We start from the raw sequence: 19,739 nt of genomic DNA on the forward strand, positions 1-19,739 counted from the left end.
TTTTCTGCTAGCAAACACTTCTTCCTACATGAGATCCTCCCAACATATACATACACTCCTCAAAAAGAAGTATTGCCAACTCCCCCCAAATTGAGCATGGTTAATCTAGTAAAAAAAAAAAACACTGTTATAAGAACACTTACTAATCTGCCAACTGAGGTCAATCTACTCCAGGGGTCTTATGTTAGTCAGCTTTCTGACACTGCAACAAAATAACAAAACAATCAACCTCCTGAAGGAAAAGGTTAATTCCAGCTCAGAATTTTAGAGGTGTCAGTCCATGGTGACTTGTTTTTTTTTTTTTTTTTTTTTTTTTTTTTTTGCTCTGGGCCTGGGACATACAGTACATCATGGTGGGAGTGCATGGCAGAGGAGTGAGAAGTAAGAAGTGAGTGTAAGAAGTGAAAAAAAGGTGAAGGGGTCTGGATCCCAATATCTGTTTCAACAGTATGCCCCCCAGTCCTTCCACAGGGTCCCCACGTCCTAGAGATTCCACCACCTCTCAGTAATGCCAGAGGCTGGCAACCAGACCTTCAACACATGGGCCTTTGTGGATCCTTTCAAATCCAAACTTCAGCAGAGGAGATGAATTTTGGTGTCTTCTGAAGGAAGGGCTGCACTTTAATAAGATGGGACATAGATGTAGAGAGATGGACTCTGGGGCAAAAGAGACAGAGTGGCCTGATTGAGGTCCCAGGGCAAAAAAGCTTCGATCAATCCAGAAAATAGACTTTATGTGTGCAGTGCTGGAGGGAAGCCACGCTCTCCGGGATCTGAGCAGTTCCTCTCTAAGGCAACAGACCTCAGAAAGCAGTTGGCCAATTATGAGATAAATATGAGAAATACTGCTGAAGCAACTTCCCCCAAGTGGGAGCCACTAAATGTCGTGTAGCAAGAGGAACTTTGTGAATGAAGATAAGAGAAGGCACAGACACTCCCCAGGGTTTTCTCCCTAGGAAGAAGCCTGGGAGTTACCTAGAGGGGAGTTAGGGAAAGAGAAGATTCTGTGCCCAGCACTGGCAAGCAGGGTTGCCTCTAGAAGGAAGGGCTGGGTAAGTCTCTAGTTCTTTCTCAAGAAAACAAGGTTACATTTCACAAAGAAAAGTAAAAGAGCGTGGGAGGGACTCACCTACTTCTAGAAGCTTCTAAGTAAAAACACCCTGTTGTGAAAAGCATACTGCTCCAATGCAAATGAGGCTTTTAGAAGCAATTTGGTAGAAAAACGGAATGCCTATAACATGATCACCAGCATTGGCTCCCCCCATAGAGGAATAATCCTCTTAATCTGAAACTACATTCACTTTGATAATCTGCAAATTCATGTTTAGGGACTTTTAACAGTGGGAGAGAGAATATATGGAGACTGATTTCGACGGATCTCAAAACCTCTTCCATCAACCTGTTTCCGGGCAGGGAAGGGCTATTGGTTAGGTCCAGGAAGACCTGTCCCTCACCATCAGGGCCCAGGGGGTGAGCAAAGAAGGCAGAGGACACAACACAAAAATAGACAATATCTTGGTACTGGTTTGGTATTTCAGCATTCTTTAACATATCAGGAGCTCCTGTGTAAATGAATTAATAAGTGACACTTACAAGAGGTATGCCACTGATCGGATGTAGGATAACAATCCTCACCCGGACTACTTCCCGGCAACTTTGGGGCTCTCTTGAAACACAATTAACTAGGCTCTGGGGGATCCCCGGCCACCAGCCAGGTGCCCCAACCACCCATTTCAGCTGCTCCCCTCTAGGAATTTTTGGAGGCTCCTCCGGGGCCCTGGGAAGAGAATCACCTCCAGCTCCCAAGGGTCCCTCTATCTTCTTCTCAACCTACGGTCAACAGAACACAAGGATTTATTTCCCTGCGGACGCTTCAGGTGATGATGTGGGTTGCACTGGCGCGTTCATTCTCCGAATTCGCGGAAAATCTGCTTTCTCCCCGGGGGTGGGGGTGGGGCGGTCGCGAGGTTGCATTCCGTGAACCCAAACGCCTCGCCTCGCCTGCTCCACAGGCTCTGGCACTATCTTTTTCCTCCCCCTCCTCCCACAGGATCCAAGTGACACTGGGTGGGGACCCTCTGCACGCGGCGGTTGTTGCCAGCCCCGCGTGCTTCTTGGTGGAGCTGGGTTAACCGCGCGGCGTGGGGTGAAGGCTGCGCTGTGCAGGTCAGCTGAGACCCGGGCGTTTTCTAATTGACTGTCTCCAACCAGCCGAATCAGACTGGGAAACTCATTTCCGGACGTGGTTGGGTCTGCATTCCTACGATCAGTGGGCGGGAGCTCTCGGGTTGCCTTAAGTGTTTTAGTTGGGCAAGGGTTGGACAAAGAAGGGAAAAATCAACAGCCAGCAATCAGGCTTCTCCGTGGTTTTTATAATGCCTCTCTTGGAGTGACCAATTCCGCTGAAGAAAGTTCATTAACTTGCCCGTTGGTGTTTTCTGTTTCAGGGCTGCTGGGGCTGGCGGGAATGCAGGAGTAGCCGCTGAGAAAAACTAAGCCCTGGAGCTAATACATGTTAATAACACTAATGTTGGAACATTTGGTGTTCCTCAAGACAGTAAAATATCTGTGGTGTCTCCTTCCAACATTTAAAAAAAAAAAAAAAAAAAAAGAGGGGAGGAAGAAACAAAAATATAAAGCCATCCACTTGCCACATTTATAGACAGAATTTATAGAGGAGAGCAGTGTGTTCCTGATCCCCAAGGCGCCACCGCAGCTCACAGACCCTGCGCCTTGCGTTTTTCAGGGAGCTCTTTGTAGAACCTTCCCGTGACAGGAGCGCTCAGCCTCTGAATTTGGAAAGGCTTGCTGGCTAACTGAAGGCTCCTTGGGTCCTAGTCCTAACATCCTTCTTTAGGAGAAACTTGTCATACCACCTATAAGGTCTGTTGTTTTATGTGGCACCCCTGAGGATTCACTCTCAGAAGCAACCTTAGGAAACTTCCTGGAAATCCTATGTGGAATTAAACAATTTAGAGGGCTCGTCTTGTCCCCTGCCTTCCTGGCTAGAGATCAGTCAGATTGTTTCCATAGCAAACCTGCAAACATCACCATATTTAAACCAGAAGGCAATAGCCTTCAAGCTTACAATTGGAGATGTTCTGGAGGGATTTATTCAGACATTTATTGCTTGTTGGCACAGAATGCTGGGTTTTCAACTAAATATGGTAACGGCTGAAATCGGAGATTTGTGTCACTTGTATGTGACTTTTGATTTGTTTTTCCTTTCTACCTGGCTTCAAATGACTCTCAGCAATATTCCCAGCTTTTTAAGGATGAGTGGTTCGTTTTATTCTTTCTAGTTAATGCTCGTCAGGAAAGGACATCCTAAACGGTTTGCAATGGAAAGTGGGATTTTAAAATTTGGGATTTTAAATTGTTAAGAATTTGCACATTGAATCTGGTTTTCGGGTTGGCACCATTAAAAGACTGGAGATATGTACCCTCTTTCCCTGGTTAAAACACTTTAAAGTCCTCCATGGGGACTGTGGTTATAAGTTCAGTTGAGGACAGGCTAGGATGGACCCATGAAATTCTAATCCATGGTTATCATTGTGGTTCTTCATCAGCTCTATACCGGCAGACAGTGGACTAAATAAATAAATATTTATTTAAAAATATTTTATTTAAAAAATTTAAATGCCTCCAAATAAAGACATAGAAAGCAAGGTTCTAGAACCTTGAGGCCTGTCCTGACCTACAGAAACCTGTGGCTCTTTGGTCATTTATTTATTTATTTTTAGCTAATTACATAGTAGGTAAATAAATAGGACATTGTTACAAAACAGCTGCCTCTTGGAGTGGGATAAGTATTAGGATTAAGGTCCTTTATAAAAGTATAAAATTTTGTATCATTTGGCTTTGAATTATAGTAAAGTACTTGAAAAATTAAGGTTATCATTTGCTTTTCTATTTAGGTTTATCAAATGTTAACATAAATTATCTTTTCCTGGCCATGTTGTGTCCTTCCTGGTGATAGAAAATGGAAAGCAGATTATTATGCATGTCAAGAGGAATGAATGAAAGCCAGTTTTCTTAAGGTGTATGAGTTTCACACTAATGGTGCTGGGGTCTCTTACTTAGGGCTTTGAGTGTAGCTCCTGAAGTATGGGATCTTGGCATCTGCCGCAGTCCAGCTGCAGCAGAATAATGGGGGGGGGGTGACGAATAACTTGTGTAGGTTGATGCAGCAGAAATAGGAGCCGTTTATTGTAGGATCTGAGCGATATTTATACATTTTACACAGCTTATCTAATTAGCATAAAATAGATACAGCAGTCAACCAGTAAGGAATCTCCACACTTAATGGCTTGCTTTTGTTACTTCACAAACCACTCCCTCTGGCATTTTGCCAGGCACCATGCAGACTTGTTTACAGACTCTAACATTTCTCTGGCAAAATAACAGGTGCCAATCTGACTTGTTTACAGACCTTAACATTTCCCCCTTTTGTTTAATTTAAATAACGACCATAGTGTTTTTTACAGAAACACCATAAATAACCTGCTAGAAACAGAAAGGGAGGATACAAAATGTTACAATTCCAAGCTAATTGATGGCTCCATGCAAGAAGCCCTTGGAAAAATTATACCAGCAATGACACCATTAGCAAAGATATCGAGTTACAATTTGTTGTAGATTATAGTTTGTTGTTTCAGTCCAGATAAAGCAGTGTCTCAATAGATTAACTCACAGTCCAGGTAAATCACAGTCCAGGTAAGTTCTGCAGGCAGCTAGCTTAAGTTGTAGCAGCAGAAACAGCAATAGCTCCCAAGTCTCCTCCGTTCTCAGCCGAAGTTTCCTCTGGTTCTTAGCAACACTGTAAAGTCTTTCACCTTTGTTTTCACCGGCCCTGGGACGAAGGCAGGAACTCCGGATGGCTAAAGAAAATCCTGTAGCATTTCACTAAGAAAACAACCTTTGGAACAATTTAGTACATTATCTCAAGGTTTTTTACATTTGAAATAAGCCTTAATAGTACTCATTACTCATCAGCCTCCAGGTGTGGGAGACCCATTGTAGTTACTGGCCTTGGAAATGATCAAATTTCAGGGACGCCAGTAGCATCTTCTGCCGGCTGTAGCATCCCGGGCAGCCCCAGATGGCCTTGAGGAGAGTCCCAGACTCAAACTGCTTCCGGGCACAGGGAGCAAAAGCCTGTGAGACTGTGCCTCCAGGTCAGGTCTAGATTTGGGCTCACAGTGGCGTTCTGCTCCCCCGGGCAGGGGGGCAGGGAAGAGCCAGCAACTGCCGCTTGGAAAATTCTTGCTGCGCCATGATTGGCTTGGGCAGGTGGTAGCCGCCTTGTCGATTCACGCACCCTCCGGTATCGAAAAGTATTCAGTAATAGCCTTTTGCTGCAACTTTTTTCCTGATAATCCTTCTTCTTCTGAACTTTCTTTTTCTTTCTGACTAGAGTTTCTGGGCTTTTATCAACACATGCCCTAACTATTCTTGGTTCCACTGGGGTGCCTTTTTCCCTTATCAATTTACTTCTCACCCCTTCCATATTTTCATCACAAAGACAATACAACATTTCAAGACAAAACAAGACACAAACATACTGCATCAATCTTCTCCATTTTCTCGAAATGGCCATTTTTCCTCTCGCCCTATCTGCCTAGGGAGGAGCAGATTGCTCCCGTCCTATCTATGGACGGGCAGCTTTTTTCGTCACTTACCCCGGAGTGTCCTGGGGCTCCCCATAACGGGCCACCATCTGCGGTGGGGGGGGTGACGAATAACTTGTGTACATTGATGCAGCAGGAATACGAGCCATTTATTGTAGGATCTGAGCAATATTTATACATTTTACACAGCTTATCTAATTAGCATAAAATAGATACAGCAGTCAACCAGTAAGGAATCTCCACACTTAATGGCTTGCTTTTGTTACTTCACAAACCATTCCCTCTGGCATTTTGCCAGGCACCATGCAGACTTGTTTACAGACTCTAACATTTCTCTGGCAAAATAACAGGTGCCAATCTGACTTGTTTACAGACCTTAACAGGCATCCTATTGAAGGCTTCAAGGTTTAGTCTATGGAAATAACTTGAAGGTAGGAGAGATGGAGAAGAGAGGAAGAGGTGAGGACAATTGTGTAGGGAGAAGATGGCAGTGTTCAACAACAGTGTCCAGCAATTTATGGATTAAAGGACTTTGGAAACTGGTGCAGCCCCATCTACATCCTTTTGCTATAAGACAATCAACCCCAACTCTTACTGGTTTAAAACCAAGTTATTATGCTCATGGTTTCTGTGGGTCAGGACAGGGCTTGATGAGAATGACTTACTTCAGTTCCTTGATGTTTGGGACCTTAGCTTAGAAAATATGGAGGCTACAGGGTGACTTGATGGCTACAATTATTTGGGGGCTCCTTTACTCACGTGTCAGGGGCTTTGGCTGCTGGGATGCCTGAAAGAGAAGAAATGAGACTGTTTTTCACTTGGCTTTCTCATAGGATGTTGGCCTCAGGGGAGTTAGCTTAAGAGCCTCCAACATTGAATGATATCCAGGAATCTACATTTGAATGTTTCAGTGAACAAGATCAGAAATACATAGCCTCTTATGATCTGACCCTAGAGATCACACAGTGTCCCCAGTGCCATATGCCAGAGGTAGCAGCAATCCCAAGCCCACTCACACTAAGAAGAGGAGGGTTGGACTTTATCTCTAGATGTAGGTGTGACAAAGTTACATTGTAGAAGAGTATGTGGAATGGAAGATTCATTATTACTCTTACTATTATTTTATTTTTAGGTACTAAAGATTGAACCCAGGGCAGTTTACCACTTAGCCACATCCCCAGCCCTTTTTATTTTTTAATATTTTGAGACAGATTCTCACTCAATTGGTGAGATTGTCCTTGAACTTGTGATCCTCCTGCCTCAACCACCTGAGTTGCTGGGATTATAGGCATGTGCTGCCATGCTCGGGTTGAAATGGGAGATGCAGCAACTTTTGAAAAATACACTTAGTCTTAAGTGGGAAGGTAGAATCAACCAGGAAGGACCCAAGGGCAAAAACTGCCCAATTGTTCTCCAGCTATAAGAATAGCTGTCACTTAGACCCTGTATATTGCCTAAGCACCTGATTGATAAATTTGATTTATTTCTCTAAAACTCATCAGATTAGTTACTTGAATTGTATAAGCATAAACAAATTGACTGACCAAGAGTTTTTTTCTCTCCAATTTTTCCAGTGATTATTGTGTTAGTAGGTCCAGGTAAGGCATCATGAAAAGCATGTCTTCAACAAAAACCTGGAGGTGGCCTTTCTGGAAAGTGTCCCCTGAGTGTCCCTCTGCCTCCTTGGTTACTGAGTGGTTACCTGGCAACCATGTTTCCTTCAAATTTGCTGCTGAGCCAAGAGGCTCTGGCCTCCCCTTCCACCCCCACCCAAGTCTCCCATGGATCACTGGGGACTGGATACATAATGAGAATTTAATTGTCACATTGCAGTGGATCTTTTATTCCATGTGCATTATCTTCTAGGCAGAGATGTAATTCCAATTAATTTTGCGTATCTGATAAAATTTTCATATCCTCTAAGCTAATTTCATTTGAACTAATAGGCACCGTGCTCGTCTTTGAGTTCCAGCTTAGATATCTTATCCCAAGCTGAGATCGCCTGTGTACCAGGCACATCAAAGAAAATCAGGGCTGTGTGTGCAAAAGAGCCCATGAGCAATGAATGGCCTCTATTCCTAGACCAAGTGAGTTGGTGGGGCCTTCCCTTTTGCTTTTCTCACTTGAAGAGCATTACCAAATTCCTGTTTGGTTTTTAAAAATTTCAGCTCAAGCTGTCAGTATTTTCCAAATAAAAGGTGTCCCATTGCTCTAAGTGTGACACACATAAAGATTAAAATTACACTTAACTTGAAGGAATGTCTTCCTTTACTCCCTACTGCTCCAGGACATGGGGCAGCTCTGTCTCAGTGATGAGTTTTATTAAAGGAAGTAAGAAGGTAGGGAAGGCATTGTGATTTAATATGTAGGAGAAAGGGACAGATGTACCTTAATTTTATTTCTCAGAAACCCCTGTGGGTGTGCTACCTCTGTTTAAAATTAATTCAAACCACAAAAATGCTTTTGTAGAAATTAAACTTCTCTAATTCCTTTTTTTTTTTTAAATAGTAGAACTAAACAACAAATTGACTTTACTATTTATCATTTGACATGGGAGGGAGTTTAGTCAAAAACAAGGGACAAACATGAAGCTATTGAGGAAGAGAAAGTCCAAAGCAAAATGCTGAAAGGCAGACTTTAAACAAACCATAGACTGGCCAATCTTTGGGTTTTGTTGCTAGCATTTTCTAGCTAGTAGGTTTATTTCTCATTAAGAAGAAAAATCTGAGGACTAAGAATGAGAGCACGAGGTTTAGACAGAAGGAGAAAACAGAATAAATAAGGTTGAAGGTACATGTGTGCAAAAATGTGAACATGCACACACAATGGCGAGGCCCTTGGAAGAGTGCCTCTGATTGGCTAAGTGACTGAAGACAAGTGCTCAGTCCCTGTTACCCATGGATAAAATGAAAAGCGGATCAGGCAGGACCAATGACCCTTTGTGGCCTACTAATCATTTATTGAAGCCAGGTAAATGCGTTGCATTGGGACGGCAGGGCCATGTGCTGTGTGTTAAGGAACTGCCAAAGAAGGCCAAGAGACTGCAGAAAGTGAAACTTGTCATGATGATGACATCTAAGTCAAGTACTGCCCTTGTCTTTATGGCCAGCACAGTGAGGGTGGGTCTGTCCTTTAGGGATAGACTCACACCAACCACCTAGAGAGAAATGTATAAAGACTCAATTGCTAAGTCAATAATTTATGATACTGCAGAATGAGGAACATACCTTACATAGATTCTAGTGTATGTATCCACGCCTCAACATCTTCACAATGGATAAGCATGGTGCAGGAGGGGCCATCTTGATTGCTTCCAATTTGGGAGAATTGTGTATAAGACTGCTAGTAACAATCATGTATAAGCATTTATGTGGATATAGCTTTCACTTCATGTGAGCAAACAGCTAAGGAGCGGGATTTCTGGGTCACATGATATATACATATATCTCCAACCAGTTCTTATTTTATAATCCAACTGCCTTTTGGAGTGCCTGTGCCATTTCACATTCTTACAGCAATGAAGGAGAGCTTAAATCATATTCATAAGTTTACTTGGTCAACAGGAACTCATTCATTTGTGTAATAAATGTTTGTTAGGGGTCCATTATATGCCAAATGGTATTCTGCACATTGAGAGCAAAATAAACAAAAATCTTTGTTATCATGGAGTTTATTGCCTAGTTGGTGGGGGTGATGAGAAAACAAACAAATACTACACATAGAGCATGCTAAATGAAAATTGGTACTAAAGAGAAAAATAAAGCATGGGAGTGAAATTTTAAAGAAGGTGTTCAGCTAGGGGTCACTGGGGCAGTGACATTTGAACAAAGATTTACATTAGTCATGGGACATGAGGATATCTAGTAGAAGAGCATTCTAGGTAAAGGCCTGGGCAGTGTGAAGGCCCTAGGATGGGGGCTCACCTGGTAGGCTAGGTGAGGTCAGTGTGACTGGGCAGGGCCATGGAGGAAGAGGTAGTGGGAAAGAATGTTAGAGAAAATGGTGGTGGTGGTTATGGGAGACCTAGATCTTGGGGAGCCACTGTAAAGATGTGATATGTTTCTTGGAGTTGGATGACAGCCACTGATTTGAGCTGGGGAGGGACTGATCTGATCTGACTGAGGCTTTACAAAGATCACTCTGGACGCTGTGCTCAGAAGAGTGGAGATAAAGGGGCCAGAGTGGAAGCAAGGAGGATGGTTAGAAATCTAGTGCAGTAATCCAGGGTGAGAGGTTTGTAGCCCGGGCTAGGGTAAAAGCAGTGGAGATGGTGGGAAGTGAGCAGATTCTGGAGATATTGTAAAATTGAAATCATCAGAATTTCCTGGAAGATCAGATGTGGAATGCAAGAGAAATAGAGGTATCCAGGCGTCTGGAGTGCAGTTAGACTTTTATAGATTAAGGGTGTGGTCCTCCACAAGATTATGGCCATACCAAGTGACAGCTACAAAGTCAAGGGTCTTCAGGACCACTTTAACTTCTGGGAGTTCAAATTTGGGAGTTCCATGACCATTCTTGGGTTTGACAGTTTGCTAGAAAGATTCATGGAACTTACTGATGATTATATTTCTATGGTGGCAAACGGATATAAATTAGAGGAGGTATGAAGGGTGAAGACTGAGGGTTTCAAAGGAAAAGCTTTCATCCTCAGGGGTGCCTTGCCCTCCTGACCCCAGTGCGTGATAATACTCAGTGTATTGCCAACCAGGGAAGCTCACCTGAGCTTTAGTATCCAGAGTGCTTAGTGGGGTTTCATTACATAGACATGATATATTGGATCCTTTCCCATGTGACTCAGTCTCCCCCATGGAGTACAGGCTGGCACAAAAATCCTAATCTTCTAATCACATGGCTGTTTTTTTTTTTTTTCTGGTATGACCAGACCCATTCCAAGTTATCATGTTAGCAAAATTTTCTAGGGACCCATCAAAAATCAGCTCTTCGGCATAAATCATCGAGCATGGTTTGAGAGAGCCAATGTGAAAATCAAGATATACCTTTCACTTCCCAGATTCCAAGGCTTTATCGGTTAACCCCCAGGAGCTGGGGACAAAGGCTAGACCTTCTCTATTACACACAGGAGAACGCCCAAGTTTTGAGTTGAACAGGGAAGGGCAGGGTTAACTGTGATGGGGAAAGGAAAAGCAGGCTTAGGGGTGGGATACCAGGAGGTGTTTTGGAATGTACTGTTTGATCTTTAGTGATCTAAGTAGAGATGCAAGTAGGCAAACGAATCACACATCTGGTGTTCAGGGCCAGGTCTTGGTTAGAGAATTAAAACCACAGGAAACAGGGGCTAGGATTGTGGCTCAGAGGTAGAGTGCTCGCCTACCATGGGCGGGACCCGGGTTTGATCCTCAGCACCACATAGAAATAAAGGCATTGTGTTGTGGTGTCCATCTACACCTAAAAAATAATTTTGGTTGGATATTTTTTTTTGGGGGGGGGGTTCAAGTCCCAGGATCTTATGACTCTGGAGGAGGAACATGCTGTCTGCCTGGCTTTGGGGGGAGCTCTGTCTTTGCATCCGACCATTCCCTTCCTGGTCAACCCCAGCATCACCTTGAAAGTGAGGCCTCCCACCAAGCCTCTGCGATAGGATCCAGCTCCCCTTGATTGAAAGTCTGAGTGGTGACAAACTACTCAGTCCCATCTTTACGGTGATCTGGGTTGACTCTAACAGGAATGACTCATGACAGCCAGCAGGGGTGAATCTTTCCATCCTGGCACTCAGAAGATGACTTGCCACTTACTGCATTATAGGAACACTTCACACTCGCCCATGCTGCCTTCAGTTGGCCTGTAGAAATATTGAATTTCATGATCTCTCAGGTCCTTTTGGGCTGAAGTGATATCTAAATCTGAAAAGAGTCTTGTATTGCTCTTGGTTGTGTGTGTGTGTGTGTGTGTGTGTGTGTGTGTGTGTATAACTGTCCCTGGTTGTATGTATCTTGCCTCCTATTAGATAGTAAAATTTTTATGCTAGGGATGTCAAGGGATCTTAGAGTAGTGTAGAACTGATATCCCTTGGCTCCAGCGAGTATATCTTTTCTTTCCCTCTGGGCATAGAAATTGGCATATAGTAAATGTTCACTAAATATTTAATAGTAGTGAATTTAAACAGTTATTCAGATAATTTAAATCCCTTGCCTGCCTCCTATCCAAACCTAACCAAGCACTTTGCTCTGGGTTCAGAGTATTTTGGGTCCTAAATAACCTAAACTAACTTCAGTCTTCAACTTTATGCTGCAGGAAGGGAGTGAGAGAGGGTACAGGAGAGGACAGCAAAAAAAAAAAAAAAAAAAAAAAAATAAGGCCAAGAGGACTGGGGTTTTAAAGGTAGAACAGAAAGGTTGACCCTGGGGTCAGAGTGTCAGGATAGGTTTTATTCCAAATCTGCCACTTTCTCTCTTGGGAGAGCTACTTTACCACCACCCTTTGCTTTGGTGTGCTCATCTATAAAACAAATTTTATAGTACTTACCTCCATAGGGTTGATTTGAGGATTAAAAAATTTAATATTTGTAAAGCACTTGGAATACTTGGCCTATTGCATGGCCATAGAGAAGGCTATATAAAGAGTGGTGGTCTTGGGTATTCAGAGGTGCACTGACTTTTTCTTTTTTATCTCAATGGTATCAGGACCGGCCACTGGGTGGTAATACCGATAGCATAGATCTGTGCAGTTAATTCACAGCCCACTGAAGCTAAAATTCCCAGAGTTCTATCTTTGGTTCTTTCCAGTGGGCAGAGGAGTTCCCTTTGTCTTTGAAGTTGCAGGTGGCTGTCCTGGATCACTTCCTCGCTGCATGGAGGAAGGTGGAGAAGCTCACCCGCCCACTGAAATGACTCAAAGTGTATCTCCTGCTAATTGTGGAATCAAATCCTTTCCTTCAGGTAACAAGGATGACTCATTCCACTTTTATGGAATAGTTCTTTGTGTGAAGGGAGATTGGAGCCAGTTTGGTATCCAGAAGCATGTACCCCTCCTCATGGCCCAGCGGTCACAACGTGAAATGTTCTGCTGTGGCCAAATCCACTTTCTTGGGCTTCTCTCCTACTGAGACTCTGGACCATGAGAACCAGTGCCACAGCTCTAGTTTTACTGCTGAGGTCTAAACTGCTAAAACAGGTTTCAAATGAAAATGCTAAAGAAACTTTAATTATAACTGTGCTCTTGGGCTCCCTTGGCAGTCCCTTCTTCTTTGTTTTCAGAGCAAAGAAGAACTCATTTTAGGGAGCCTCAGCAAACTCAGAGCTTTCTGAAGCAGCCAGATCTTCCCGCGCCCCCCCCCCCCCCCAGTGAAGAAGCAATTCCTCTTAGGTCATGGGAGCCCTGCTCGCTCTCCAAGCTGATCTGTTCCCCAGCAAGCACACCACAAGAAAGAACATCTTTAGGATGCTAGGAACTAATTGCATGCGGAAGGAAAAAGACCAACTTGAGCTTAATGAAAAACCTGGGTTTTATTGCCCTCATTGAAATTTTATTTAAATTGGCTACAAAGTGCTGTTGACTGGGCTCTCCGGAACAGGTTGCCTGTGTTCACTCAAGTGTCTTGGCTTTTACAGGAAAATTCCCTTCCTTTTCCCTCTGCTGCCTGTGTGTAAGGGCTTGATTTTCCTTACTCTTTGTGTTAGTTATCTTTTCCATTTCTGCAATAAATACCTGAGAGAGAGTCAACTTACAAAGAGGAAAGGTTTATTTGGGGCTCACAGTTTTGGACCTTTCGGTTCATGCCAGATTGGTTCAATTGCTTGGGGTCTGTGGTGACATATCATGACAGGAGTTTGTGTGGGGGGTTGAGGAAACCTGTTCACCTCATGACCAGGTAAAAAAAGAGAAAGAGGAAGAGACCAGGGTCCCACAATCCCCTTTGAGGTCACCCCTCCCAATGACCTACTCAGCCCCCCGCCCCCCCCAGACCTCACCTCCTCAATACTCCAAGACTTCCTAAGAGCATCCCAGGCTGGGCACTAAACCTTTAACACATGAGCCTTTGGGGTCCTCCTCTTTTCTTTGCCTCCTCTTTTTTGTTTCAAGAAGCACCCCCCAGTGCAGTGGGTCTGGCAGACCGTAAGCTCTCAGTAAATACCATTCATTTCTCTTTCTCTGCCATCTGGATCTATTCTGAATTGTTTGCTCTCTTTTTGTTTTCATAGCCATGCCCCTCCCCTGTCCCCCAGCCATCTGTGTGATCTCCATCAGGGCTGGTCCCTTTTCCCGGCTGCTCTCCTTCTTGCTCCATGGTCTCTTTCTGCTTCTTTCTTTATTCCTCCTTCTTTCACTTTAATCCCAGTATAAATCTCTCCGGCCGCTTCTCTCTTCAGGCTTTATTTTAATTCTCTTCACCTCTCTTGTAGTCTCTACCTCTGCTTTTCCAGTGTCCCTTTGCTTCAGTGCTTCTCAGCTTTGTCTAGGAACATTATATCACCCGAGAAGCTTTGAAAATATTTTAATGACCAAAATGAACCCTGTTTGATGAAATCTGGGTCTTTGGGAATGGAACTCAGTGTATGTATATTTAAAAAGTTCCCAAGGGACTCCCAGGCACAACCCAGACCTTGAGGACCTTCTTATTAGAAAACATCTGTTGTGCAAAGCTAGTGTTGTATCGCTATGGCTTACAATGGTTATCTCTAGGTAGTTTGAATGCAATGCTTCAATCTTGCTTTTGGTGGAAAGAATTTCCCTTTGTGCCAGTTCCCATTCTTGGTCCCGTGGTCAATGCCCTTCTTTCAAGGTCATTCAGCACTCAAGTCATAAATGAAGGAGAGATGGGACCAGGCTTTCGTCAGAACAAGAGAAGAGATAGGACTTGAAGGACTCTGTAACTCTTGGCCTTTCCTAATTCTAGACCTAAATGCCCAGACAACAGGAGGACAGCCAGGGATCCCAGTCTCTGGTTTCTGGACACCCGAATAGAAAGCTGACATGGGTTGAGATCAGGATGCATGGAAGGGTGTAACTTCACCTAGATGTAGGCAGCTCTGCTTTCATTACCCTTCCAGAATATCAGCTTCTCATCCTTGGGCAGTAAGAACAGCTTTGGCTCTTACACCTGCACTCTCATGGACCCTTTCTTCTGAGCTTCTCCCTGGCTCTGAATTTCATGGGCTCATTCCCTGTGTTGGGAATGTTGAGAAGGTGCACTGGGCAGCTGGTGCTCAGAGGAGGCCCTTACTCAACCGTCTTCTCAAAGGGCAGAAAGTAAAGATTTTTGCTTCACTTTGAGGACTCTCCAAAAGGAAATTAAGCTTTTGCTCAGCGGACTCTGAAATCATTAGCACTTGTCAGGTAGAGAATGAAGCAGTGGAGCGAGAATCATTCTTGCAAATCCTGGCTGATGAATTAATACTATTCTGAGTGTATGGACCTTGCTAGGCACTATACAGGGATAGAAACTTGATGTGTAGTTTCCCCATTAGATGTATGTTCATGAACCATTTATGGATCACCTGAAGAGTATCTGCTAGGGAAATCCAAGCCCAAAAAGTAATATAAAAATCGTGGAAAATTCTCTACTAGGTTACATGGATGGGTACCTCGAATGACTATTGACCCACTAGTGAAAATGTCCTTAAAGTCAGAGTCTAGGTAGAGGAATCTGTCTGCTCCATGGCAGTCTCACAGGGGCTCCCAACCCCATACCCAAAGCCCAGTACCTGTGCACAGGGACCAGCCTTGGTGTCTTTGACTTTGTCATTCTGTGCTGAGGGTACTAAACCAGCACAGTCAAGCAGAATTCAGCTGATCCGCTAGCAACCCTTAGTAACACCTCAATCTCCAATTCAAAGGTAGGAGGGTGAGATGGTGGCAGCTCCTGGGAATTCACTATCCTTGCAGAATTTTAACCTTATCTCTATTTAATATCTAGTCATTGGCTGATGCATACAAATTGGTTTGATGTCTTAGTTTTAAGACATTTGCAGGTATTCATTCAATTAGTTTTGTCTGAAGTTGGCTTGGAGAAGCCTATTGGCTCTAAATTGTGGCTAAACTTTGGAATCATTAAGGGGATTTTTTAAAAAAATACATAATGATGACCCTGCCCCACCCCCAAAGTTTCTGATATAGTTGATCTGGAATGAATTTGTTTTTGTTTATTAAACAATTCCTTTTTGATGTTTTGTTTTTATCTTTTTAATTTTTATGGGTTTTTTTTTCTACTTTTTAAAAGATTCCTAATTCTAACATGAATTAGGAAAAGGGCACAGATATGGTGGAAAACACACTAAGAGACCAGGACAACTGAGTTCTAGCGCTCCAAAGGATTTAGCTTTACTGCCCCTCAATGGGTGGAACAGGGAAAGACCAGAGTGCTCCTCTGTAAGGTGAGAAGCTGGCTAGAAAGATTCACCAGCATCCAGATCTAACAGGGAGCTTGGAAGTTACGCAGAAGCACAAAATTTTGCACAATGCAGACAAAAATGACCTCTCACACAGGTGGGAAGGCCAGACAGGCTCTGTAGGGGAATGTGGATCCCTGCTAGCCTCTGGAAATCCCTGCCAATCTTCTGTTGTCATACCTGAATGCCACCGACTGAGTAATATATAAAGAATAAAGATCTTCAACTCATCGTTCTGAAGCCTGGAGAAGCAAAGATCAGACCCCATCTGGTGAAGGCCTTCTTTCCAGTTCAGAAAGCTCAAGAGACATTTGCTCCTAAAAAATCAGTCCTATTGGATCAAAGCTGCACTTTTATGGCTTCATTTAACCCCAGTTCTCAAATGCCCCACCTCCCAATTCCATAGTCAGATGAAGTTTCCACCCTCTTGATACCTCACGGTGGGGTTTACATTTCATCATGAGTTGGGCGGGGGCATTCAAACCAGAGCATACCCTTCAGAGCTCCATCGTCCAGGGCCTTGTGATTTCATAAGCAGCATCGTACTTATGCAGGGATCCAGGGACATCTAACAAAAACCAGTCCTCAAAGCACTGAGAACACAGCTGGCTTGGGTTAGGCTCTTGAGTAGTGTCTGGATATGAGGTAGAAGGACATGAGGACTAGCAGTTGGAAAAGGATATGGTGGGAAACATGCAAACATTAAGGTCATGTGATGAGGCAGCAGGAAGGCTGAGGGGTGATCCCCATGTCATCATCATGGCTGTGTAAGATGGCTTGTGTGAAGGCAGGGGAGCGCTCCATGCGTCCAGTTCTTAAGGCCTAAATTCCAGGGGGTTTGGAAGAGACTCCTGTTGCTGTGGGGATGCCAGACTTGAGAGGACTGCATTTTTAACAGGCTTCCAAGGGAGGGTACAGATTTTACTCCCCATTGGACTTATAAAAATAAAGCTTTTGAAAAAGTAATGTTTTCCTTTGATATGCCATGATACTTCTACTGCCACTATAAGAAAACGGTGGAATGTTTGTTTTAATGTTTTTCGGGATGTGGAGGGCTGCATTGTATCCTTATGCAACAGCTTTGAGGCCTTAGGCAATGAATAGAAGGGATGCCTAGAGTGTGGGGAGGGATTTTCTCTGAATGGGGTCAATGCCGCCTTTTTGGACTGCTTGGATTCCAGTCCCAGAGCCACAAAGTAAACTGGGAGCAAAGGGATGCACTCTTTGGGGAGCTTAGTGTCCATAACTGAAGGGAGGAACAATAAGGAAGCTGTTTTAGATGGTTTCCAAGGTCCCTTCTTGCTTTGCTATTTTGTCACTGAGATATGCAAGTGAGCTTATTATTCATAGGGGGAAGAATCAGGGGCTGTGTCTTCCAGTGTTCAAACATAGGAGTAATGAGTGGGTTGTGAAGGTCTCCAGTGTGTTGGGGGCTGCAAGACCATCGCATGTGCTTGTGTAACTTGGGCCCTGCCAGTGGCTCTAGTCAAGGGGATGCATTGAGGTTGGAATGCAGCTGCAATTCTCCTTGACAGGTGAGGTATGTCCTAGAGGTGACCTCCTCAAAGAGGGGGCATTTGAAGTTACTCTTAATATACCACATCCCTGCCCATGGTTGAGGTATGGGGAAAAGTTTCCTCTTAGGCACTGAGTGTGTCTATTCAATAATGCTGTCCATTCACTTGGGCTGTCTGCTTCACAGCCGAGTCTCCCCAGGCAGGGGCCATCCACACTTATCTACACCTTGGAGTCTCCTATTGTTTTGGCTCAGCACAAGTCCTATCAAAAGGTGCTCATTTGTGGTCATGTGTGGATTTTTTTTCTCATTTTTTAAAAATACTTTTTTAGTTGTCAATGGACCTTTATGTAATTTATTTATTTATACGTGGTGCTGAGGATTGAACCCAGTGCCTCACATAAGGGGAGGCAAGAACTCTAGCCAGCCCAGGCATGTGTGTTTGAAATATGTTCTTGAAATCTACTGAAGTCAGGACCTATTCATCAAAAGCTGGAAATGTTGACATTCTTCAACAGACTTTTTTATGATTCTAGCCTCCCAAGCAGTCAAGGGTACAGCTTCATGCCACTGTGGTATTTAGGTGTGATTTTTAAATAGTGTACTATAAAGATGGCAGAGTGTTAGGCATGGGGATGGGGAGGGACAGAGAAAGATCTATGCACACTAGTGTGTGTGTGTGTGTGTATGTGGACATGTGTATGTGTGTGCTGACTCTGTAGGTTTGTGTACTTTTCAATCTTGCCTGGGACTGGCCAACTTCTGGAACTTTTTTGTAAACAAGCCATGCTCTGCATTTGCATCCATTCTCTCTCCACCACATTAACTTTGTAGCATGTGGAACTCTACTTTTTGCTCAGAGTCTCAGGCTGTTTTGTGTCTGTGTCCAATAACAGCCCATGTGAGACAGTCAGGTGGAGACACCGTCCTCTGGCTCGCACCACTTGATGAGGGCGCCGGTGTCACCATTTGTCACACTCGCTCCTTCTCTTTCCGCAGCAGGCAGTCCATATCCAGACACATGATAGATGTTCCATCGGCCTCGCTAGACTGATTTAAAAAAAGGAAAGAAAGAAAGGTGATTTCTTCATTTGAACCACTGTAACTCTAAGAACTGCATTCAGAAACTATGGTTGTTGAGGGCATTCATTATCACCCCCTTCAAAAAAAAAAAAATCCTTTGAGTTCTGAGCTATGAAGACATAAAAGACAGTGGCCTTGAATCACAAGAAGCTGAGCCAACAGTCCTGGGGAGAGAATGCAACCCCTACACAGAAGGATCCAATTAAACCCAGTGTCTAGCTCCGAGTTTGGTGCTGTAGACATAAAGATGAATACGACTTGTCTCTTGAGAGGTCTGTAGTCTGAGGGCAGAGATATACGTTTAAACAACTAACCATAAAGCAGAGGGGTAAGTGCCTTTTATGTACAAGGACATATATAAAGTTTCTATGAAGGCATAGAGAAGGGGCCAAGTCATTCTCTCCGGGCTGCTTAAGGAAGACCTCCCAGAGGAAACGACATTTGAATTGGACGTTGCGGATGAGTAGGAGTTTGCTTGGTGAGAAACAGCAGGAGAGGATTTTAGGCAAAGGAAACCATAAGGAGAAAAGACATATAAACATGCACGGTGGTTGGAAAATGGGGAACAGCTTAATGTGGCTGAAGCTGAAGAGACGTAGAGGGATAGAGTATGGAGAGCAAGAAATGAATCTATATAATAATAATAATTAATAATGAGTGCATACCAGGTGTCAGCTGCCATACTGAGCACTTCACAGTGTTATCTCTTTAATCTTTATAGCGTACTGAATGTGGGTACTATTTGCCTCATTTTACTGTTGGGAAAATTGAGGTACAGTAAGCACTTAGGAAACAAGCGCCCCCAAGGTCACACAATTGTAAACGGTAGAGCTGGGATAGAATCCCAGGTAGCCTGTGCTCTTCACCACCAGACTGTTTGTTCATGATGATAAGGGTCTTGTGACATGGATTTAGGAAGACGGTGGCATCAGAAAGAGGCAAATGAAGAGGACTTGGGTTGGGTGGAGTAGGAGGGGGTGAAAGGACATCCCAGACAAGGATGAAGGCCATGAGCAAAGCCATAGGTGAGGTCATAACTATGTTCCAGGGACATTAGCCTGACCCAGTGGTCTGGCCAGAGGCCCAATTCTTCTTGGCATAGTTGAGACGATCATCTCATCAGAAGTTCCAAAGGCATCTCTGCTGTCTAGAAAGATGCAGGGA

At 43.8% G+C, this 19,739-nt stretch overlaps 1 protein-coding gene across 1 annotated transcript in view; it reads left to right on the top strand.

Moving 5' to 3' along the window:
• Positions 1-19,739, top strand: part of Gpr39 (G protein-coupled receptor 39) — a 199,409-nt gene that overhangs the window by 140,151 nt on the left and 39,519 nt on the right. The window lies entirely within an intron of this gene.

The sequence above is a fragment of the Callospermophilus lateralis genome, chromosome 9 (assembly GCF_048772815.1).
Source record: "Callospermophilus lateralis isolate mCalLat2 chromosome 9, mCalLat2.hap1, whole genome shotgun sequence".
Classification (NCBI taxonomy): domain Eukaryota; kingdom Metazoa; phylum Chordata; class Mammalia; order Rodentia; family Sciuridae; genus Callospermophilus; species Callospermophilus lateralis.